Genomic DNA, 24,725 nt, shown 5'->3' on the forward strand with positions numbered 1-24,725 from the left:
CTGCCTACACAACTGTTGGATGTTCATGTGATGCAAGCCTGAAAAAGGTGGAGTTACTACTCTGGCCATTAGTATTGGATTTACTGGCTCTCCACACTGGTTTTGTTTGGGATAGAGTTAATATTCTTCACAGTAGCTAGTATGAGGTTATGTTTTGGTTTTGTGATGAAAATGGTGTTGATAACACAACAATGTTTTAGTTACTGCTGATCAGTGCTTACAGAGATGCCTTTTCTGCTCCTCATCCCACCCCATCAGTGAGTAGGCTGAAGGTGCACAAGGAGTTGGGAGGGGACACAGCTGTGGCAGCTGACCCCAGCTGACCAAAGGGATGTCCCACACCATAGGACGTCATGCTCAACAATAAAAGCTGAGGGAAGAAGGAAGAAGCAGGGGACATCTGGAGTGATGGCGTTTGTATTCCCAAGTAACTGCTAGTTGCGATGGAGCCCGGCTTTCCTGGAGATGGCTGAACACCTGCCTGCTGATGGGAAGTGGTGAATTAATTATTTGTTTTGCTTTGCTTATGTGTGCTTCTTTTACTGCTTTATCCCACAAGTTTTTTTTTCTTTTACCTTTCTGATTCTCTCTCCCATCCACTGGGGGGAAGTGAGTGAGGGGCTGTGTGGTGTAGTTAATGGCTGGGGTTAAAACAAAACACTCTTCAACCATAGGAATTCCTGCACTGTGGTCCTTAGAATAGACAAAGCCTTATTTCTCTCCATTAACTTCCTAACTTTCCAAAATATTTATAACTAGCTCAATACTGCAAATCTTGCTCTCTTTTATTTAGCTATGGGGAGTTCAGATCAGTCCCTTGCTGATTAGAATGACTGAATAAATAGTCCAGCTTAAAACAGCTGAATAATTCACATGGCACATTTCCTCTAGGAATTCATATATGAGCCAATAGCCTCAGCAATCAAAGTCACAGGAGTCGCACCACCTCATGGCACCTGAGGATATCAGTCCATCTGACACCAGACCCTGATTCATGAGCATCTGATAAGTGGTTCTGAAAAGAGCAGGATAATTCTGGTATAAGAAAAAGTAGTTTATGGCAACTTTTCTAGGCTTGATGTTGTGTGACATGCACAAGTAATGCTATTCTATTACCTTCTAGAAGTTTTCTTCTACTAATTTCTTTGTAAATTAACCAAGAATCATTTAAAAAGAAAGTTTTTCTCCCTTCAAGCTGTTAAAAAGTGATACGGGAATACAACAATGTTAGAATTTTCACACTGCTATGGACGCTTTCAGTTTTCATTAAAAAGTTGATGTTCTCAGTGCCTCCAGCCAAAATTCTAAACAACATTAAAGCAGCGCTATTCATGCCTGCTATAGGAAAGGTTGCTGCTGTATTTCCATTTCCTACTCTGTTTCCAGGAGCTTTTTCAGTTGCTGTAAATATTCATTTTGAATTGACACTTGGTATACAGTGCATTATGTTGCCTTTGGAATTATGTGGGGTTTTTTTGTTTTGTTTTTTTTTTTTCATTGTGATAATAGGTTTTCTATGAAGGAAATACTCTTCCAGTATGGGAAAGCCTTGATGGCTTCTGTACCCATTGCTCCCCAAAAGCATAACATGCACAAGATTATGTGAAAACCGCCTTACTCTGCAGAAACAGTGGGAAATTACTTGAGTGGAATACTTCTCATATAACTTCAGCTGCGTAAAAGAATAGGAATGTAGCTGAATTTCTATGAGCAGGTTCCCTCTGGAGCCAATGTCACCCTCTGGAGACATGTGGTCATTTACCAACTTTGTTTTCTTTCTAGAGTTTGCTTATCTTGGCCTCTAAACCCCCTTACCTTTATTCCAGCATTGGTATTAATTTGCTAGCCAGCAGTAACATTGTCTGCTCCAGAGCCTGCCTTTTTTCATCACCATGAATCATGCAACCCGAGATTTGATTCAAGGCTGGATTTTTACACACGTTTCATTACAGAGATCATCTTGCAAGTCACAAAAATAACTCGGTGTGCTTTTCACCAGCTAGCAACAAGAAGCATTCAGCCATCCAAGAGCCAATGTAGAAAGAATCAGAGCTAAATTTCCCCTCTGTATATAAGCTAATGGTTAGTATTTCTCTGTTGTGTAATTGTAATTTGGTTCTTAATTACTTGTATTCCAAGCACATATACTCAGGCTCCAATCAACAGCTGTGTACTGCATTTAATTCACGCTACATATACATTCTGAAGTTTTTTGATAGTTCTTAGCTTGCACATCTTAGAATGTTACCTTTGTAGACCTTTGTTAGTTACTCAATGGACTACGGGTTTGCCCATTTCTTTCTTAACTGGATCAGTCACACTCTTAAGCTCCTCTCTGTTTCACTTGCACAGTCTTGATAATTAGATTTTTTTTTTCTTTTTTAAAAAAAACCCAGTGATTTAACCTCACACTATAGAGTATATGAGGAGACTAGCAGTTTAATTTAGACTAGCTGCTTATATTTTAGACATCTCCAGTTATGTTAGTTTAATTCCAACCTCTTTTCATGCTGCTTACCTTACCAGTGAAGAAAGCAGGTAAAAGCAGGTCTGTCCCACACAGATGAGGGTTGTTACTCAGTTTGACTTCCTTGTTCAGCAGACTTGCGGAATGGTTGAGTGGAAGGCTCTCCTGAAGCTTGATCCTAGTTGGAAAGTAGTGCATGGATACAGCATTTACTAACTTAATGTAAAGATAAGGTCCTTTCTAAACCCTCTTTCTCCAATGTGTTTATGTACAGTGTCTTGTAGATAGATCTTGAACATTTTATAAAATATCTGAAAATAAATTATTTTCCTTAAAAATGCATTAACATTAGTAATAAGTGCTATAAAAAATAAATGTTTTTTCTAAGAAACTACAGTGCAAATACAGACTGCGTTAGGCAGGTTTATGTTCCACTTGTCTTTTGAAAGTGAAAGATCACTCTCTCCCAAGGTACTCACAACCTCAGAACTAAATTCTAGTGGCTTTATAAACTAGTCTTGAAATATGTTGGAGCCTACCTATCTTCCCCCCCCCCCATCCCCCGGCCCCGAAATAATCAGAACAAAACAGGCTATGTTAAGCTGAGTTTATGAAGTATGTGGAAGGAAGAAATGTATTTATTTTTTTTTCTCTAAAAAAAAGGAATCATTTTTGCTTTTCTTCAACAGCGAGAACAGCCAAGTCAAATTTTGTCTTGCAACTAAATACAACACCTGAGGTTACAACAAAAACAACCACAAAATGATTAGTTCATTTTATGGCTGGTTGAACAAAGAAGGTATGAACAGAGTTTTATTTTCCTCAATGTCAGTAATGAAACACTAATTAAATTAATTCATGCTCTCCTCACAAGAACGTGTTGGGTATATGAATCTGATTTTATTATTCTGACAGGAAATTATGGTTTTATTAATTTGATTTTTTTTGTGTGTGTGTGTGTGTGTGCATGTATATTTTTATCAGGTAAGTTCCATCACAAAGACAATGACACTGGTTAAAGAAATGATAGCTCTTGATTCCAAAGTACCCCATCATCTGGAGGCACAATACTAGAGGCAAAATCCGTCTTGCAACTTCCTTGCATAGTTTCCCTCATAACTCGCAGCAAATTAATAGTGAGATTAATTTTGTAGGGAGTTTCATTTAATGTCACTTTCTTTTCTAAAAATTGAATATCCAGTCTAATCTATTAACCTTTTGCTTCCTTGCTCATTAATAGAGACAGGCTAATCCTACACATCACAACTTGGCCCATCCTGGCGCGGGTAAGAATAACTCATACTGAATTGTAATCCTTGGCCCTATGCTTAGGCTGTGGCTGTATTTAATTCATTATTGACAATGTTATATCTTTAAACTGTGATACTCTTCTGGGTATTCAAAAACTTGCTACCTAAATGTAGGGTCAGTATAGCAAAGTCTTACTTTGGATCTGAATAGCCTGCAAATATGCTGGGATGAACAAGGCTAGAGACAGACTGTCTCATTTGTGGGCCATTACAGGATCCTTCAGAGTTAGCTCTGATTCTCAGCTGCTGCCATGGGATTTCTAGTGTTCATGAAGAATTTGCTCTCACTTCATAAGCTGTCAAATATCTGCCCAGTTAGGGGAGATATCACACACACAGACACACACACCTTCTACAGTGTCAGACGGCTGTTAGTAGTAGCTGAAAATTAGTGTACTTGCAGCTATGAAGCAATGAAGCCTGAACAGCTGACTGCTGAAGAACATTGGCAATGTTAAACAGAGGCTTGTGCATAAAAACCTGATTAATTTAATATCATGTTTTATACCCCTGGTTTTATACTCTTTACGAAGTTAGCAAGTTATCCTTTCTATGGACTTGCTGTATATAAACATATGTGTTACATATGTAATTACTGATCTGACTTTCTGCATGTAGCCAGGAGACTATTACCTGAAACAGAGGCAGCAGCAGGTAGGGAGAGCAAAAGCAATGCATTTCCTTTGACCACAAGTAGATGTTTCCAGTCTTTATTTGAGCTAATTATACCAGGCTCTCTTTGTAGGCAGTGAAGACAGATTGTTCATTTTACTGTTCAGTTCATCTAATCCTGAAGGAGCCATAAAAAAAAAAAAAAAAAAAAAAAGTGTAAACCTCGTTCTGAATTTAACTGTCTCTCCGCTGATTACAAAGAGAGCTTAGGGTAATGGGCTTAGATGGAGATGTTTATATTGAATTTGTCTACTTTGGGTCAGATATAAACAAAAATGCTTGTGTGGGCAAGCTTTGCAAGTCAGAGTAAAGGTCTCATATCTACAAGTAATCCATAGGAACCCCGGATGATTAGCTTTAGGGTGTGACTATATGCTATGAAGACTTTTGTATCAGTTTCACATTAAGTAACACCTGCTCATACCACTTCATAATCACAGAATCACAGAATCACAGAATGGTTGGGGTTGGAAGGGACCTCTGGAGATCATCCAGTCCAACCCACCTGCTCAAGCAGGTTCACCAGAGCAGATCACACAGGAATGTGTCCAGGTGGGTTTTTGAATGTCTCCAGAGGAAACTCCACAACCTCTCTGGGCAGCCTGTTCCAAGGCTCTGGAACCCTTGAAGTAAAGAAATTTCTCCTCATATTCAGATGCAACCTCCCGTGCTTCAGTCTGTGCCCATTGTCCCTCATCCTATCATTGGGCACCACTGAAAGAAGTCTGCTCTCATCCTCTTGACACCCATCCTTGAGGTATTTATAAACATTGATGAGATCTCCTCTCAGCTTCTCTTCTCCAGGCTGATCAGACCCAGCTCTCTCAGTTTCTTTTTATAAGAATGATGCTCCAGGCCCCTAATCATCTTTGTAGCTGCTGCTGGACTCCCTCTAGTAGTTTCTTATTCTTCTTAAACTGGGGAGCCCAGAACTGGACACAGTACTCCAGATACGGCCTCACCAGGGCAGAGTAGAGGGGGAGTATAATATCCTTCGACCTGCTGGTCACATTCTTCTTAATGCACCCCAGTCTCACAGCTAGGTGAAGACATAAATTCTTGCTCAAGGGACTGTGCTCTGATATAAACAAGAAACTTTTTGGTTTAAATAAGCAACAATAACATTGTTTTCTGGCTGTATCAGTTTGACTACGAATCGTAATAAATGGTTGTTACAGGACAGCAAAGGGAGAGTGTCCTGTGGTAGGGAGAAGACATGAGAGAGTTGATAAAACTGGTAAGCTGTTATTGCCAGTAAAGCTTTGTAGTGTTGAAGCCGCAGTTTAGAGACTGAGATCTTACAGAGCTCTTAGGACACCAAAGCTCTCTTCCCATAGCTGCTTGGTGTTGCATTTCCCCTCAGCATTGCATGTTGATCTTTAAAGTTACATCTATAAGAACCTATTTTTATTTTTATTTTTTAGCAATTTGTGTTTGACTTTAAGCCATATGCTCAAAAAGGCTCAGGTTTTTAAGCAGCAAATGTCATTTTGATGGAAATGCATGCATCTGCCATCCGTTGCGAGGTGATGCCTACTGTGACCATAAAGCTAAACTTCATTGCCTTGATAAATAGTTCATCTCTTGGCTGCTCAGCAGAAGGATGTTCTAGAGCCCTTAAACTAGTAAGCTGTGAACTAAATACCTTTGCAAATGGTTGTTTGCCTTTGTATTTTAATTTCTACATGAAGTTATTTATCAGTTTTTCAAGGAAAAATAAGCACAAAGATGCCTATATAGCTAATTGTACATACCCTTTGGGCCAGCAATGAAGCATTGGTGGTAATGATTTATTTGAGTTGTGTCACTTTTGTTCTTATGGGCTTTTTAAGCATCAGTTTGTGTAATCCAGGAAAAAAACATGTCATCATGGAGCATACACTCTGACAGAATAACTATTAGTAAGTAGACTCCATTTCCTTTTAGTGTACTTTCCATAATTCTAAGTGATGTCTTTTTTATCCAGATGCATAGAACAGTATTCAAATCAGAAATACTGTGGTGCTTCTCTATCTCTGATTTGCGTAACAAAAAGGTTTGTCAATGAATAAAGCATAGGTTCTTCTTCAAATATTGTTTCATATACTAATAAAGCTACTTCACAAAGAAAGGTGTATAACATATAAGCAAAAAGTAGGTAAAGATATATATCATGTGCCTGGTAAATACTTCATAGCCTGCAGGGCAAATTCTTGGCTGGAGTTAACCGAAGTAGCTCTTTGAAGTAAATACACAGTGTACACAGTCAGGCTCTGGGGCAGACAGGTAAGCACAATGCACTGTGACAGGACAATTTTATGCCAAGCAGCTTTTTCATTTCACTTCCTCACAGAACCTTCCTCCACTTCTGCAGACCGTAAATAACCTTCCACTCCATTTCCCCAGCTATCTAGAAATGCAACCTAAATCCTGGACAAAAATCCATATTACAGAGAAAACATTTAAACAAGACAGGGGATGTGTGTAGCAAACATGAACACAATCACTATCTGCAAGTGCAGGTCTCGTTGACACTGCCCTAGAAAACAGTGGAAAAATATAGTGTAAAGTAAACTTCCTCGATGGCTTCTTTCTACCCATTTTGCTTCTGCCTTTAAGAAGCCATCCAGGACACAAATCAGGATGAGCTTTTTGTGCGTCTAATGCTGAACAAAGACTTTTTCATGCACTGAGGTGTCTGTGTGAGTCTTAGAATGCTTGAGGCCAAAGGATTTCCTTGGGAAGGTCTGAGTCCTGAACACCAATGGCACTGGCTGTCTCCTGTGGATGAACAGCAGGTACCACCTTCACATTTTCCTGATTTTCTGACAATGGACATTTCTGAGGACAGAGTTCTCAAATTTTCACTTTTGGTAATACATTATTAACTACAAAGGCAGGTAGTCTTTAGGCTGGGGAGGACCTGCTCCTGAGCCTTTAAGACCTCCTTCTCGAAGAATGACCAGCCTTCCTGTACTCCTTTGCCCTTCAGAGCTGCCTCCTAAGGTACTCCATCAACCAGCTTCCTAACCAGGCCAAAGTTTGCCCTCTAGATGTCTAAAGCAGCAGTTCTGCTGACACCGCTCCTTCCTTCTCCAAGAATCTAAATCTCTATAATTTCATTATTGCTATACCCAAGACAGCCTCCAACCATCACATTGCCCACAAGTCCTTCTCTGCAAACAACAGCTCCAGTGGGTCACCTTCCCTAGTTGGTTCCCTGACCAGCTGTGTCAGGAAATTGTCTTCCACACACTCCAAGAGCCTCCTAGACTTTCCTCTCTGCTGTGTTGTATTTCCAGCAGACAGCTGGTAAGCTGAAGCCCCCCATGGGAACAACGGCTAGCGACTGTGAAACTTCTCCCAGCTACCTGCAGAATATTTCATCTGCCTCTTCAGCTGGGCTATTGATCCCACAACCTTTTGCAGGGAGAAGGCCTAATTCCTACATGACCATTGTCAGGATGCTGGGGAAAGGGGAAAACTTTCCCAGAAACAGTAACTGTAATCTCATCTCTCTTGTCATCCCAGCCAGAATGACAAACGTACCTCCTTTGCTGCATCCTCTCACCTCCCTGCCTGAGTGGTATTCTTTCTGATTTGGTCACCTACTTCTGCATCATACAAGCATCCTGGTTGCACCTGAACCCAACTTCATATGAGAAAGGGACTTTTTTGACAAAATGTGAAAACTGGTTTTATAAAATACTTGTTAGCAATGCATCTGCTTTACCTTTGAAGTTTATGCTTGTTTATATATGTAATCTACATTATCTAACCTAATTTGTTTTCTTTCTGTCTTGCATTTTCTTTTTCCCTTTCTTTTCTCTTCTACAGTTCTAAATCCAGAGTTTCATTCTGGTTTACACAGTCCACCTACCCTTTTATTCTTGCACAATATTCAGGTCCCTGGCCACGATATAAAATGTCTAGCAGGAAAACTGACATCCATCCACTTCACTTGCATAAAAGCAGGAAATGCTCAATATCAGTGAGTTACTCAACATTAGTAATACTGTGGATGTACTATCACTTTCTCACATTGTTTTTCCCTGCACTGACTGGTCATTAGTGAAATACAAAGCACGCCCACTATCAATCAGCATGTCATGTAAGTAATTAGGATTAGATTAATCTGACAAATGTAGAGGTAGGTCTACAGTGGAGATGTATAAATGTGAGGTAGGGACTGTGGGCTCTCTCCATTGTAGCTGGAGACAGATAGGTATTTTTAAGGTGCCATTTTTGAAAAGTACTCAGGGGAAGTGCTCTCAAGGAAAGTCTGTTTTGCTCCATTGACCAGACAGGGAACTGTTTAAGATGTAGGCAATGTAGATACCCAAAAGTGATAAGGCAAGTACTGTGCCTGGTCTCTGGTTTGCTAGTTCTGTAATCTACAAAACTTATCTATGAGCATCTTCACAAGACATTGTTCATGAGATAAACCCATCAGAAACAGGTCTGCACCCTTTTCTCTATTTTGTTCTGTGAGTGGTAATTTGCAGAGAAAGCACCTCAAGTTCCAGAGATGTGTCAGGGGCACAAAGCTTTTGCCTCTGGCTGCCTACTTATCTCCCAGATGCCTTCTTGACAGAAGAAAACCCTCCATGTTTTCAAGGTATCTGTGGATAAATGAGTGCAAACTTAAAATCCTATGTGCAGTATGATCAAAACCTATGGGTAGAGAGTCAGGATTTCAGCTGCTGAAAGGTTAATGTCATATTTGCTGCCAAGTCCCCCACGACTGTCCTTTTTCCATCCCATGACAGCATGCATGCAGTGCAGTTAGCAGGATAAGCACTGAGACATCGATCTTGGGGGTGGTGGCAAACATCAGCAGAGGATGTCTGGACCAGCAGGTTGATTTGACAAGTTTTCTGGGTCCTAAGATCCCTCACGGAAAGCAGGGGAGAAGTGGATGCTTTCAAAGAGTACATCAGGCTGTCTCTGGCCACTTCATCTTTCCACTATCTTGAGAGAAGCTTATCTGTACCTCGCTGTATTTGGTGACTAAAAAATGTTAAATTCAGCTCCAAGTTCAATAGGTGCATAGTGGATTTTTCTAACCTCTTGACCTGCAAACTTTCTTAGATACATTTGTCATTTCTGTTTAGCGTTTTGTCAGTGAACTGTAATGTGACAGGCCTTATTGCTCTCGAACATAGGAAATTTTTCTCAGTGGCATGTGACAGACTGAAGGTCTGTCATTCAAATTTAAGCATCCTTTGGGACCAGAAAGAAATAATTGGGGGGGAGGGGAGAGGGGTGGAGAAAGGACAGAGATGGGGCAGGGGGAGGATTATTCATTTTTTTGGTGTGTGATTTAAAAAAAAAACCTACTCCCAATTTTAATGTTTGTTATTGGCAAATAAAGCAGTAGTGAAGGCAGTGGTTAAAATGTGATCAGATCTGTTTTACAATCTGCTGTTGCACACCTTGCTAATTTTAATGTATTAAACATAGCAATATACCACATTAAATCTAAAATAATAAAAAGGAGGCATCTATGTTGCATCTGCCTGAAGCTGGTGGGCTTTCTTCTTTCACAAGAAATTGGCTAGCTTGTGTGATCCAGAATTTGTCATGATCAAAACACATTTTGCAAAGAATGCAAAAGATGATTTTGCTTAAAAATCAGCTGCTGAAACAAACATCTAAACATTCATTTATTTCTCACATGGCAGCATTAAAATAATTGGCAGGACTGCAGCAAGCGTAACAGTAAAATATATTTGTGCTTCATGCCGCAACAAAATGATTTTAGTAGGAGTTAGCACAATCTGAATGCCAATAAGGTACTGAGAGCTGTGAAACATAACCACCACACCATATTTGAGGTTTAGGATTTGCTCAACTTACTACAAAATCAATAATGGTATCATTTGTAACAAAATCTATTTGCTGAGAAGGAATGTCAGTGCAGGTATTCATCACAGGTACGAGATGCAGACAGTAAAGTGCCAAAGCCAAGGATACAAATGAAGGTCTTTTACAGTACACTGGCTAATAGCTGACAGTTTCAGAAGTCTTGGAGCCTTGGGATCTTAATGGGTCCAAGTGGATGGGAAGACATTATGGAGTGTAAACATGCACAAAACTGTTGAATTATTTTGAACTCATGTTTCCCAAGACTAGCTGGAATCACCATTGCCTGTCTTCTCAATGTTTCTTGGCTTCTCTTGTGAATATTGCTTTCTGTCTAAGTTAAACCATTTATAGTAAAAACCTTTAATTCTCCTCTCAAAATCTGTTCTGGCCCATGGCAGAAATTGAGTTTTGTATCCTTTTTATAGTTCATTAAATTTTTCATTTGTATTTTTTCCTTTTCTGTCTTAATTGTGCCTTGGCTCATAGTTTCTGTAAATTAGAATGTATAGCCAAAAGTATCACTGTTCAAAACACAACTGTGTTTTCCAATAGAAGGGTGATACAGCTATGTCATGCCAATCATTGTTTTTAAAAGAACTAGTACTGGTTTGGGAAGAACAAGAGGTACTACCTTTTCAAGCTGAGTATCTCACAACTGGAAGTACCTCAATTTGGCAGGTACTCACAGGCCTTGGTCTTCAGTCATCTTCTCTAAGGGATGGATCCTATTTGAAGCATATAGGTCTTTACCTTAAGCATATAGGTCTTTACCTTGTGGCAAGACTTACCTAAAATTAAATTTGTTAGACAGAATTTGTTGAGTTAGAATTATTTTTCTGTTCCTTTGAATCATAGAATAGTTTGGGCTGGAAGGACCTTCAAAGTTCACCTAGTCCAACCCCCTGCAATGAGCAGGGACACCTTCAGCTAGATAGGTTGCTCAGAGCCCCGTCCAGCCTGGCCTTGAATGTTTCCAGGGATGGGGCATCTACCACCTCTCTGGGCAAGCTGTTCAAGTATTTTACCACCCTCAAAGTAAAAAATTTCTTCCTCACATCTAACCTGGATATCCCCTCATTTAGTTTATAACCATTACCCCTTGTCCTCTCATAACAGACCCTGCTAAAAAGCCTGTCTCCATCTTTCTTATAGGTCCCCTTTTAAGTGCTGAAAGGCTGAAATAAGGTTTCCCCAGAGCCTTCAGGGAATGTCCATCCTGTTTCTAGGTCCATTCAGTGAAAGTGTTTGTCTAGAAATGTCTAGACAAAATGGCTATTGTGGTGTTCTTCATCCTATCTGAAAGCATGAGAATTCTTGTAGGAAACAGACTCCTCTGACTCTTCCGGCTTGTTTTTTTGTGTGCATAAGCAATTTCAATGATATGGATCAGGAAATGCTTCAAAGTAAGGACCAAATTGAAATTGTAATAAGTTTGAATATGGCATCTACTTTAGAGTTTTTGTTTCTGTGTATGTCAGGTACATTCCCTGCCCCATCTTTGACTCATGGATTCCTCACAGTGACTGTAGTCAGCTACACCTGCTGATTGGACACGAAAGGCAAAGTCAACAGACAGGGCTCTTGGCCAATGAGATGCCTCTGTTGAAAGAAGTTTTTAGACCACTGACCATATATGACTGCTGATTAGATTTCAACCTAAGGTTCTAAATGGAGGCCACCAGAGACCCCGTTTTGAGTTAGTCTCCATGGAGCAGTGGGTCTGCAGCTCTGGGCTCTCCTCTTGGGTCGGGGTGCCACCTAAAGTAATTGCTCGATATTTAATGCCCTTGCCCTTTTGAAGTGTGATTGTTTTATTGGGACTGTCCTTGAGACTCCTCTTAGGGAGTGATCATATAGTCTGGGTTACCCTTGAGAATCCTCCTTTGTGAATGAGTAGATGTGCATTTTGAATCATCATTCCAGAGCTTTGGGAATTCCCTGTATCTTGTGTGTTGGCTGTGTAGCAAGTGGGATCCTGAACTTGTAGTTAGAATATTGTCAGAGTGCTGAGTGATTTCAATAAGGCTTGTTTCTTGTTTAGTTTTCTGCTGAGATATTTTGATTAGAATAAAGTTTGCTTTGAGTTTGTTATCTGTCTGGTCTGGTTTTGGTGTGCTTCCATGACACAGTGTGGACCCAGAATCTGGCAGTTCTGAAGAGTACGGACTGAACTACTCATAACACTGTTGATTTTAGATGTCACTGGAGGTGGCCTGAATATTGCTTCAAGGTGATATAATACCCATAAGAACCTAGAAAAAAGATAGAGGATTAAATTCACCATATGTGAAAAGTTCAATATCTTTTAAAAATCTGAAACTGTTAGTCTAGGCTCAGGATCAACATTACATTTAGGATTCAAAGTATAATCTCAGAAATATACAGAAACAAATGATGAAGTATATTCAGGATTAGCAGAATGTGCTGAAGACACAAAATTTCCTGGAAAGACAGCAGGAGGAAAAGCAATTGGTAGTAAGTTGTCCTGCTTTCTTAGGGAGAATGGAAATGGATGGTTTGATTTCTGTGGTTGACAAAACAGTTTTGCTGGGTGCTGCTAGAGAGACAACAACAGAGCGCTAAAAGAGTAGGATACTGGTGGGCTAAGTACCCAGCTAGACTCAATCACATATCTTGAAACAACCACTACAGCTGCAGCACCTGGTGTCTGCCATTGTCATTGCAAGTTAGTTGGCACAAAAGGACAAACATTTTTACAATGATTGCCTACTATTATGAATCATAGTACTATTAAAGTGCTTTTCAACAAGGAAAACTCAACAATGTGTTCACATCACAAATAAGAATGAAGTCTCTAACATCTCGTTTGTATAGCACAGCCCACATCTGTTTGACAATGGTGACTCAAAGCTACAAAAATAAAATAGGCACTAAGAAGTTCTCAAATGCTCAAGGTCTAAGTGGAAACAGTCAGTTCAAAGGATAAAAATGTGTGAAACAAATCATTCTAAATAAATGCCTGAATAATGACGATTGTGTCAGCACAAATGTAAGCAAGAGTTTAAACTTCACTGTTGTGAAAAAGGTTTAGAGGTTTTTACAACATGACATTTCTTCTGTTCCTTGGCATCATCGGATATCAAATAAATTGATCTCCATGTAATGAGCCAAACCTGCCACAGATTTTAGTGAGTGACTCTAGTATGGTGGCAGATGGTGTAAATCAGTGCAAAATTTGGCAGTAGGTATTAACTGGAATCTATGATGTTTTCACAGAATCATGTGTGTGCAACCCATGAATACCATCTGAAATCACCATTTTTTCCTAGTGCTTGGGTGAAAACATGAGCTTAATTTAACCTCTCACACTATTCATTGCATTTAAGTTGCCATTAGTCTTCACTCTGATTTAGAAGAAAGGGTATGCTAAGAAGTTAATTAGAATCATAGAATTATATAATAGTTTGAGTTAGAAGGGACTTTCAAAGCTCATCTAGTCCAACCCCCATGCAATGAGCAGGAACATCTTCAACCAAATCAGGTTGCTCAGAGCGCTGTCCAGCCTGGCTTTGAATGTCTCCAGGGATGGGGTATCTACCACCTCTCTGGGCAACCTGTTGCTGGGTTTTTCTGTCATTGTGAAATAAAAAGACAGAAACTAATGCCATTCAGCTATTAAAACTGATGTTTGGCAATTCAGAGAAAAACCTCCTTCGAAAAAAAGCTGTCCACTATTGCATGGTAAGACAGTTTTTCCAGATACTCGTTTTTGGGAGAACTAGAGAGAAGGGTTTAGCAAAAAGGACCCAGTCAGTTTGGAGAAGCTCACTCTGTTAGTCACATGCTGAAGGAATGAAGTCCTGGAAGCAGGATTCTGACTAAAATGAGCTATATACTGCTCAGCGGTGTGGAGAGAAGGGTCAAGGACGATATATGATACTTAGAGATTTTAATTTTCTTTTTTTATTCTGTTATCTATCTTTAGGAACAATTTACCACTTTTGCAAATCATCTTGTGGTTTTATGTACAGGTAACAACTTACCAAAGCAATATTCTCTATAGGTATTGCATTCTTCTTTTTTCTTGTTCCTTCACCTTAATTTTATGTTGAAATTTAGTACTGTCAGGGACAGTGCAGAACTGTATATTCCCAGAAGAGCTCAAGTACCTCACAGGTTCACTTAGGCACTCTCAGATGTAATATAATCCTTCCTCTTTGCTGGCATGGGTTGTAATCATTATCCTGTGTCTTCTCTGTTTGTGGTGTTTTATCTGGGGCACTTTGTAGCTTCCAGATACCAATGTAATTCTTACGTTTCAAGTGCAGATTCTGAAATTCATCTTAGTTCATGAAAGAATAGGGACAAGTACTGAAATATTTCTTCTCTCATCTGTTCCTTGCTATGCATTAAGGTAAGCAACCCTTGGATGCCCTTGGATGACATGTGTTAAGGTGAGGACCCTCTCTTTTTATAAAATCATCAGAAGAACAATGACCAGGAATGTGACAAGAAGAATTATTAATAGTGAATACACAGTAGTGCAGACTTATTTCTTTCTTTGTCTTATGTGTGCAAATGAAGTGCAGATACTAGGATGCTGAACACTCTACATACACTCTTTAGCCATCAATGGGAGACAGATAAACAGAAAACTTCTCAAGGTGTCATCTAATATATCATCTCACAGTCCTTTCTGCTAATTATAGTAAATTATTTCTAGCTACCTGCAACATTTTACATTTGGTCCTGTTGATTTTCTTCGTGTTTTTCTGCTTCATATTTCCAAGTTATGAAGAAACCTGTCCTCCAAGCTGTTAGCAGCTGCCTACTGCCCATGTCGTGGCACTCAGAGGCCATCATCCTCTGTGAACTTAAACCTTGTGCTCCACCATTGAGATTATGGGTGAGTCAGTTGCTGAGGAGAACCACACCTGGAACAGATGCCTGCAGGACCTGAGCTCCTTTTTAGTCTTTTCATGTTAACACAGGCTGACCCATAATTGTTCTCTGTGCGTGGTCTTCTAACTAGTTTTATATCCAGGCAACAACATATCATCCATAGTTTAGAAGGGTTGAAACTTCATCCTGTAAGCCTGTCTGTCCTTTATTGTTGACTGTAGAGAAACACAGTTCGATTCCTAAGATCCCAGTAAGGACTTCCAGATTTAGTGAGGAAAATGCCATATTTTGTAACAACAGTGTAATCATGTAGTCCTGTGTAAGGTTTCAACTTCTGTGTAACTCTGACAAATTTCCTATTTATTTCCTCACAATCTGACTTATTTATTTGTTTGTTTGTTTGTTTACTTTCTGAAAAAACTTCCACTTTGATTTCAGGGAAGATATTAAGGTCCTGAGGTGGTTTGCTCTTTTAACTTTACTGTCACAGATGCATTATTTATACTGATCAATGAAAATACCTGATAGAGAGAATCAGGGACAAGTCTTCTGTCTGTCTGTATCTCTTGTGGAAATTTGCACTATCAAAAGTGAAACTTAACACTTACATATTACATATTTATATTATTTTAAAAACATTTTGGCAAGGAATAATTCTACTTGTTTTAAGCTGACTAAATACTATCAGAAGTAATTTAAAATTTCTTTGACAATTGTCATCCCCTAGAGGTGCTTAGAGGTGAGTATAAAGCAGCAAATTTGCAATCTTTAGGTTTTCTGGTCAAATGCCCACAAAATAAAAGCAATTAGCAAAGCAATTATCACAAAAGGCTTTTGTGAAAGATTTGCTGCTGTTTCAAGTAATTGTATTCAACTTTCCTTGGAATAACTCTATCAAAATGCAGGATTTCTTACTTATTCATTTATTACCATGTCAAACATTCGTTCAAACCAAAAATTCAAAAATTCAAACCAAGTCAAGTAAGGAAAAAATATTGACTGCCTTTTTTTTTTTCCTGGAGCCATGGAACTAAGTTTATGATTATGTCAAAATATTTAGAAAGTAAGCTTGAATTCAGTAGGTGAAACCAAAAATCTTCATGTATTGAATTTCCAAAATAAACAAGCTACCAGATAATATCAACATATTTGAAGGTAAAAAAAAAAATACATGTGTACGTCAGTGTTTAAGAACAGTTGGTGATAACTGAGTGATGAAAGGAAGTATGAGAGCAAAACCAAAGAGCTGGTTTGATAATAAACAATATTTTGTTCCGTGGATCTGGACCATCATTCAGTCAGGGCAGTACACCACAGGCAACTGATAGATTTATTCAGTGAACAGATCTGGCTACATCACCTGTCCGAGAGAGCTGGGAAATGTTTCTGATCGCTTCTGTTATTATTGATAAAATCTCATTTACACAAGCATGTCCTGAAAAAGCAGAACAACCCCCAAACCCACAGTTATTCTGAAAATGAACTGAGGTGAAAGATTGCCAGTGCTAGACTCTAGACAAAGAGATTTAATGCATGCAGCTCAAGTGTTTGGCCTGAAATGGTTTAAGGTATAAGAAACACTTTGAGAAAACCTAGTGACTTTCTGGAGAATCTGGATAACTTGAGTCTTCCTCCATGAAAGCCTAGACATTATACTGTCTCTTTTGATGGAACAGACTAAGCTTTACTGCATATTAACACTACCAAGTAATTTCTCATGTGATGCTTTCTCTGTATTCTGATACTGGTGGCATATAGGCTGTGTCTCGACTACATCTGGTCCTGCCTTTAGAACCTTTTGCATTCCTTAAATGTAGAGCTGAGGGTTCCCCTTCTGCCATGAAGTCTAAGGTCAGTGAGGAGCTACGGTGACTGACTGCCTCAGTCCCTCAGTGCTAGAAGAACACTAGGGACAAAACCATTGCAGGATGTCAGTGGTCCTGCTGGTGCAGCCATGGTCATTGCTGGATGCCAGAGGTTCAAGAGTTTCAAGAGCAGCTCTAAATTTTGTCAAGAGTTGAACTGTTCCTAACTCTGTGGACTGGAGGGCATACAGCCCCAAGTTTTTTTACAGTCTTTGAGCCTGATGTTTCTGTGGTACCACTGCTTTCAGAAAGGATCGGTTGCCTTTACTGTACTTGTCTAATTTTTGCAGGCCTGTTCTACTTGCTGTATCTTATAATCTGGTTTGTAAAGGGAAGTGGAAAACAGAAAAAAATGGTTTAATTTAGTCTTTTTAGTGTTCCTGATGCTGAGTCAGAATAATTAAAAAAGCTTGAGGCTGCAAAGTTACCACCACATTGAGTAGAAGGTTCTTCTCTTCCTTCTTCTGTTATTTTTTGAGAGAAAGAGGCAGAGCCATAATGCATGTATACATTTCACCTTCTGTGGGCCTGAGTGCCTTTATTTATGGACATCATTCTTCATGTCCAGTTCTCTTGGAAGTCTTATCTGTGCTATCTATCATCAGATATGTTTTGCCTTGACAAATACACTTTATGGGATGAATCAAACATTATTGAGCTGTCACTGCTTACAAGTAGGTCTGGAGACCTCCTCTGTCAGATTACTTTTCTTGCCTTTTGAAATTTTAATAGATTCTTGTATTAGAATTAAACTTGGGACACTAGTTACAAGATTGCAATTTGGAGCTGCAGTTCTTTCAGCAAACCAGTCAATTATGCCAGCTGCCTTCTGTCAAGCAGCTTAAAATGCCTGTTTGATGACTTATCTAGGAAGAGAAAACTGACTTCCCTGAGAGTGGCAGAGACATTCTCATGTAGACACCATGGAGGATAAAAAAACTGGGAGAGCAAGATAGGGAGTTTCCATGATGCTTTTGTATCAGACATTTGGTACCAAATCTGTGTTTTCCAATTTACAACTGGGTATTGACACACTGAGGTCCAGGCATTTGGCCCCAGCCTGGTGAAGAGTGTGCTTGGCAGGACCTTTGGTGGAAGGCATAAAATACATCACCCGCTGCAGTTTTGTTTTGAGTTCTTATCTTTGCCTTTTCCTTTGCTCAGCTCTGGTCACCCATGTCCTTCTGCAACAGGTGAATCATCTTGACAGACGTATGGGGGCTGAAGATTTTATCTTGGTGGATACTGTGAAATGCTGAATGTCTGTAAAACTGCTGTCAGAAAGAGCAATAGCTCCTTATTAATGAGCACATAGTCAGATGCTATGTTTCCTCTCCCACATTACCTCTCATGACTCCCTGGTGCCCAGTATCCCATGCAAAAGCGATTTTTACTGTGCCAGGCACTTATTCGCTTTCCCTGGATGCTTCCCAAAAACTCAACCAATAAATGACCCATCCTTCCCTCTCCCAGAATTTAGTCTCCTCCTGCAAACTTAAAAGTCCAGAGGGTGAGATCTCCTGCAGAGGACTGCATATGGACTTTCTCATACTGACAGCTTTAGCCCTCACTGCAGGAGGTGGATGCTGCTGTCAGGTTTATTAGCACAGACACAATTCAGTCCCCTCATTTCCGACCAATTCAGAACACAGTCTGAAGCTCGAGGTCTCTGCCACTCCCTGCTCCTGTAATTTTGAGAAACAAAAACACCTGAAACTTTCACAGTTGTGGAAAACAAAACAAGAACAAGCAAGGTATCACTAGTTAAAACCCCCTGTTTTTTTTGGACAAAGGGATTTTATATGCTCATTGCTAGGTAAATAATCTTTCATGTCTCTTTAAGCCTCTTTCTGCAGCTGATCCACTTTCATGGAGGACAAGACCTTTTGCTTGGGGATTCAGTCCATAGCAGAGTTTGAAGCCAAAACATTTGAAACAGTAACATTTATTCCTTCTGAACTTGCATGCTAAATTTCTGTACAATACTTGACTGCAACATACCATGGAAGTATATCCACTACAAATACCTTCTAGAAGAAGCCGATCACCTTCATAAGCACCTATGCAATTTCTGTTTTTCCCAAGGTTAGAAATCTAGTTAAGAGTTAGAACCCCTTCAAAAAATAAAAAAAGAAAAAAAGAAAAAGAAAAGAAAAAAGGAAAAAAAAAGAAAAAGAAAAAATAGCGTTCTTTAAAGTTATTTATTTATATGAACACACATATATGAACATTGCATCTATGTGAGAAGCCTATATAGTTATATATTTTATATATATATAGATACAGATTTTTAGAATTATATAAAATGTATCTGCCTAAATATATAATAGTAAACAACATCCCACCTCTATATGGCCCATTAGATGAAATGGGCTTTTACATAGCGGTATCACAGAAAGTCACTTCTGAAAAAGTTGAAATGTATACTAAAATTTGTTGAGACCTGACTTTCTGGTGTCTAGGTTTCATCAGTGACTTCAGTTTCTGTTATTACTATTATATTCAAATATGTTTGTGAAGTTTTGTGGTGTATGACACTTTTTGGTGAAAATTTTCTCAGAACTAAATAAGACAAACTAATCCATGGGAGTTAGAAAACGAGCAAACAAACAAAACACCTACAGACCTTCTGCTGTAGGTGTTTGTGAAATATTTAAAGTGCACTTGGCTGGGGGACCGGTGAATCTTGAGGGAAGGTAATGTAACCTGTGCATTATAGCTGAGGTTCTTTTGACAATGGCAGGAGCTACACATAGACTCAGTCAAGGGTGACATTTATTCTGCACAAGTGAGTTTTGCATTATCATGGCATGCTCCTGCTTCTGTAGAGTCTTAATGGTTCACAGCTAAATGCAATTTGATTGCACTGCTCTGTAAAATCAGGGCTTTCCCTTTTGCACGTTTTGCTCTCCATGGTTTCAAGCAATATTTCTAACCAGAAAGCCTAAAAAAGTTATCTGCATCCTCTCAGCATCTTGCCTTTTTGCCTATGCTCTCACAATGCCTGTTTAGCTGTTACCACACAGCTTTCACATATTTAACTAAGTGTGCTCTTTACCTGTGGCTCATGTAGTAACTGCAGCACCTGATTTGCATCTTTGTGGCAGCAGTCGCTGTGCCCTATAGCAACAGCAGTTTGCTACAGCTAACACTGGAGTATACTTCACCTTGTGTGTTCTTATAAAAGCACCTGATCTGTACTTTTGTACAAACAAAAAAAGTTTCTGGCCTGGTTTCTCAATGTTGAGTAGGTACAAGGCAACTGTTGTTTGCCACTGTTTGACTATTAAGCAACTCTTGAAAAAAAATCAGTGCTTTCCCGATGCAATTACACAAGTGGTATGAACTGTAAATAGACAACAGAACAGATGTTGGAAGGTCATCATACAACCAGGAATGATGTATCTTTAGATATAACATGTTGGTCCAATTCCCAGGCAGCTGATTCTCACTTGATTATTAAACAAGAAAAGAACAATAGTTCGGCCCAGCCTTTTGTTCAGTGTTCATGCAGCGTGCAGCACAACAGGATACTGGTCCTTCACAAAGTGATGATTGATTATAACTCTATTGCTATGCCTGTAATGGGTTTAAGCAGTAATTGCTGCATCAATGTTAAAAGATTTACAAAGGTCAAAATCAAAAGGGAGAGAAGACCCCTGTGCCTGTCCCTGCCACCAGGAGAGTAATAGTTAGCAGTAGTTCCAATAACAGCAAAAGTGCTGAGCTTGCTTTTTCAGTCCTGCCTCAAAAAGTTGATTATGTTTCACTGGTATGAATGTCTCACTGGCAGGCGCTGCATGCTGATGACAGTCATTTTTCTTGCCACTTGATGTTGACCATTGCAGCCGTCCTTGTAAAAAAAAGACAAAACACAATCTCATTATAGTTTCAGCAATGTTCTTGCTGACAAACAGAAGAGGCTTGAAGGGAGATGCCTCTTCTGATACTCCAGCAGTGGTGGATAGCAGAGAGTGCTGCAATGGGATCACACTCTGCCACTCTGAAAAGGCTGAGAGACTGTGTTGGTTTGGAGAGAAGGAGGCTTGAAGACATTTTGTGGGTACGGAAGTGATTGTCAGGGATGTTGACAGTGCTGCTATACTTTTCAGTTCAGACTCTACTACAGATGCTCTGACCAGCACTGGGTGATCAGCAATGAAATGGTTGTGTCACAGGGAATGGGCTAGAGGCCAGTGGTGATGAGGAAAATGCTGATAGTTACTCCTGCCATCCCTCATGTTTGTGACTTGCCATGCAGCCATGGTGTTCTGCGAACCCCTGTGAACTTCTTCCTTTCTGTTCTTGACAGCATATCTGTTTCGTATGCGTGGGAACATGTCATCTCTCGCTGCCATTGACTGTGGTATATGTAGGAAAGAGTATCTTAAAATGCATCTGGAATGGGCTCCATCCTTCTCCTCACTTCCATAGGTGTCAAAGCAATACAACTTTGTTTCTAGAAAGTCACCTCTGCCTTCTCTTGGTGAAGCTGGAGAATCAAGCCAATCTGATTAGTTATGTACTAGCTTAGGAGTTTTGATGGTTTGTCGTGGTTGAGACGGACAAACGACATAGAAGAAGTTCCTTTTATGTACAAACAGCAGTCTCCATTTATTGCCACAAATGCCTTTTTATGTAGTCTTTACCAGCTCAAGTGTCTTTTTGCTTTTGGTACAGGCTGCAATAGTAACATATCATTGGCTAATTTTGCTACACTTTTACTCCCTTCTTTTTCACAGGTACACCTCAATATCTCCGGATACTCCTTTACTCCCTTCTTTCTCATGGGTACACCTTAAAGGCCAGGCTCTGTTCCCATACCCTCCATAAGGGAGTCCGTGGACCTACCGTAGTCCCCACAGTGGTTAAACTACCCACTTCTTATCTACGAAGTTTAAACTCCATACAAATTAATTCACTTATGAACAGCAAATTCTGACAAGACTGCCTCAGTCAAACCAAGGGCTTTGTCTCTTAAAAAGATTTCAAATATTAAGCTCTAAATCTGAAATTATTCCCTGACTCACTGAAATTCAATGTCTTTTTGAGACTTCTGCCTGAAAGTTAACAGAATTACAGACACGTGGCTGCTCACTGAGACACGTTGATGTTTCCACCCCCAAGGTAAAGCCATGTTCATCTGGATGATCTTCTAATTCACTGGGTTTATTAGACAAGTTGTCCTAGTGTAACTAAAGCAATTGGGTTTCACAGCGCATATCCTCGGACACTCAAACCAGTTTAAAATGATGTTTACATGGATTAACTTCAAAGGGTTAGTTTCAGCTTGCTGGATAAAAGTGAAGTTTTAACTACCGTGAGTAAGTCTTTATTAGATGTTCACACTCTTACAGCTAGGTAGAAATTACACTGACTTAGTTATGCCACTGCAGTGTTTCAGGCTAGGAAAGCCTCCCTAATCCTTAGGATTCATCATTGTTGAGGTCTGAGGGCTTTGAATCAGACCAGACAGCACTTTACTGAGTGGTTAGAACTGAACACAAACAGGATATATTTGCTTGTCATAATGTTTTTCCTCCAAACACCTAGTTCTACTTCTAGTCATGTAATCTGTTTATAACTCTTCCCCATATTCTATATATAGTCTGTCAAAAGTGATACTTTTCAGCCTTTGTCTACTTGCAGATTTTTAATGCTTTTCCAAGTGCGTGTACATGGAACTCATCATTCTAGGAAAAAACATCTTCTCCGTTATTTTTATGGATCTTCCTTTCAATACAACTCAGTTCTTCTTTGATATTTGATATTTTCTTTTGCATCCTTCTACTTCTCTCCATCCACATAAAGTAAGGTATAATGATAAGTGTAGATTATGACAAATATCAAAGTGACTGGGCACTCCTCTCCACACCATGTCCTGTACATGCTCTTGCTTTTTGCCTCCTCCATTCTCTTACCCACATCCATCTCTTCTTCTGGGACAGTTTTCCCTTTCCCTTCTTCCATTGCACTACAGCAAAACAGGTCAGTTGGACTTACTGGGTCACAAGAGCCCTTGGTTCCAGCTAGGAAAGGGGGTCAGAAAGGATGTGCCAGGGTGAGGTGACATCTCAAGGAGTGTGCAAAAAGGAAAGAAACAAAGCTGCACTGACGCTGTATTGTACTCCAGATTGTGCTATGGGGAAAAAATCCACTCTTTAGTAGAAGCAGTGGTTTAGTGAAGAGCGAAATAATCCTGTGTCCTTAGAAGTGCTTCTGAGCCCTTTTTCTACACACAGTGATATTATAAGTTTTCTGTTACACTTATCATGGTAAATATGGTATGCCCTATCAGAATCAACTATTCTCTTCAGAAAAATTGTAAATGTACTGAATGTGTTAAACACAAGCTTGAATTATAGTTATCCATTATTCTGAATATTTTTTCAAATGAAATATGCTTAAGGAAACTTTTTTTTTTTTTATTTTTCCTGATAACTCTGGGATTAAACCTGACCCCCCTGAGTAAAGTTAAGTTACTATTGCTTTCTGTAGCACCACTTATGAAGGGCGAGTTACATTTCACCTGTCTTCAGCCATTTAAAAATTATATGTTTCTTCTAAACTAATACTTTTGGCTGTCTAAATAATCAATAGAAAAAGTTAGGTACCCCCACAAGGTTGGTCATCTCACTTTACAATGTAAATTTAAGATAAGTGGGGTGCACAACTGTGGAAATGGATACATGGGACACACCAACAGTTGTAAGCACATAGATGAGTGTTTTCGTTAGAAATATGTGACACTGGGAGAGGGAAATCCACCTCACATTTCCAAAACTGTTCCTTAATCCACCATTGTTTGATTCACTCACATTATGATTTCAGAACACGTGCAGTCTCATAGATTTGTTTGAGTGGCACCGACAGCATCAATGCAATAAAACCAACCTAAGACAACAACCAAGACTTTTCTTTTGCTAATAAATTAGCCTCAGTTTGGAACTGACTTCACATTTAACTAGATAAAGCATGCAAAACCCCTAGATGTTCTTTTTATCACCTCCAAGTGATTCTACAATATAGGTAGAACAGAGCGTCATTTCAAATCTATAGAGAGAGAAGGCATCAGCTTTATGCAGTTGTTTATCAGCAGAATTGTACACTTTAATCCTTATACTTAATAGCTGCTGAGCTCTGTTATACTTCTCTGTGCAATGTTTCATAGTACCAGGGTATTCCTGCTTGCCATTTCTGCATTGATTTCATCCTTTATTTCCTCTTTTTACTGAGCTCTTGCATTGCTTGATTTTTTCAAATTTCATTTTCCATTATTTGAGCTTTCTTTGCAAGCTCTAAAACATACTTTTTGTCACTGAAACATATCTTACCTTCTGTACTTACCTTCTCTTTTCCTACTAGAGAAACAAATAAGAAATAGATTCATCAGTCTCCAGACACTGTTTTGCATGCATCTACTAGTGTTAGAGGATACTAATTTCAGATTTTCACAAACTAGGGAGGTATATCAGGACAGATCAGTACCAGCTTTGTTTCTTACACTTTTTACCCTCGTCTTTAGTTTTGATTTCGCTTGCAGGCATGTATGGCAGTAAATAGACCTTCAAACTCGCTCTGTGTTCGTATTATTTTTGTCCTATTTATTTAATTTCCTGTCTTTCCACTTATTTCATAGCTTTTAGTGAGTCCTATGGACCAAATCAACTTTATCTGATTCTTAAAAGTCTTTCTCTGCCT

General features: G+C 39.3%; 1 long non-coding RNA gene across 1 annotated transcript in view; it reads left to right on the forward strand.

Annotated features, from left to right (window-relative positions):
• The first annotated feature begins 1,810 nt into the window (after positions 1 to 1,810).
• LOC139826965 (uncharacterized) overlaps positions 1,811 to 24,725 on the forward strand; it is a 91,693-nt gene continuing 68,778 nt past the window's right edge. The window contains exons 1-2 of the long non-coding RNA XR_011737131.1: positions 1,811 to 2,082; positions 3,157 to 3,266. This is a non-coding gene — a long non-coding RNA (uncharacterized lncRNA). The remainder of the gene's footprint in view (positions 2,083 to 3,156; positions 3,267 to 24,725) is intronic.

This window comes from Patagioenas fasciata, chromosome 1 (assembly GCF_037038585.1).
Source record: "Patagioenas fasciata isolate bPatFas1 chromosome 1, bPatFas1.hap1, whole genome shotgun sequence".
Lineage (NCBI taxonomy): Eukaryota > Metazoa > Chordata > Aves > Columbiformes > Columbidae > Patagioenas > Patagioenas fasciata.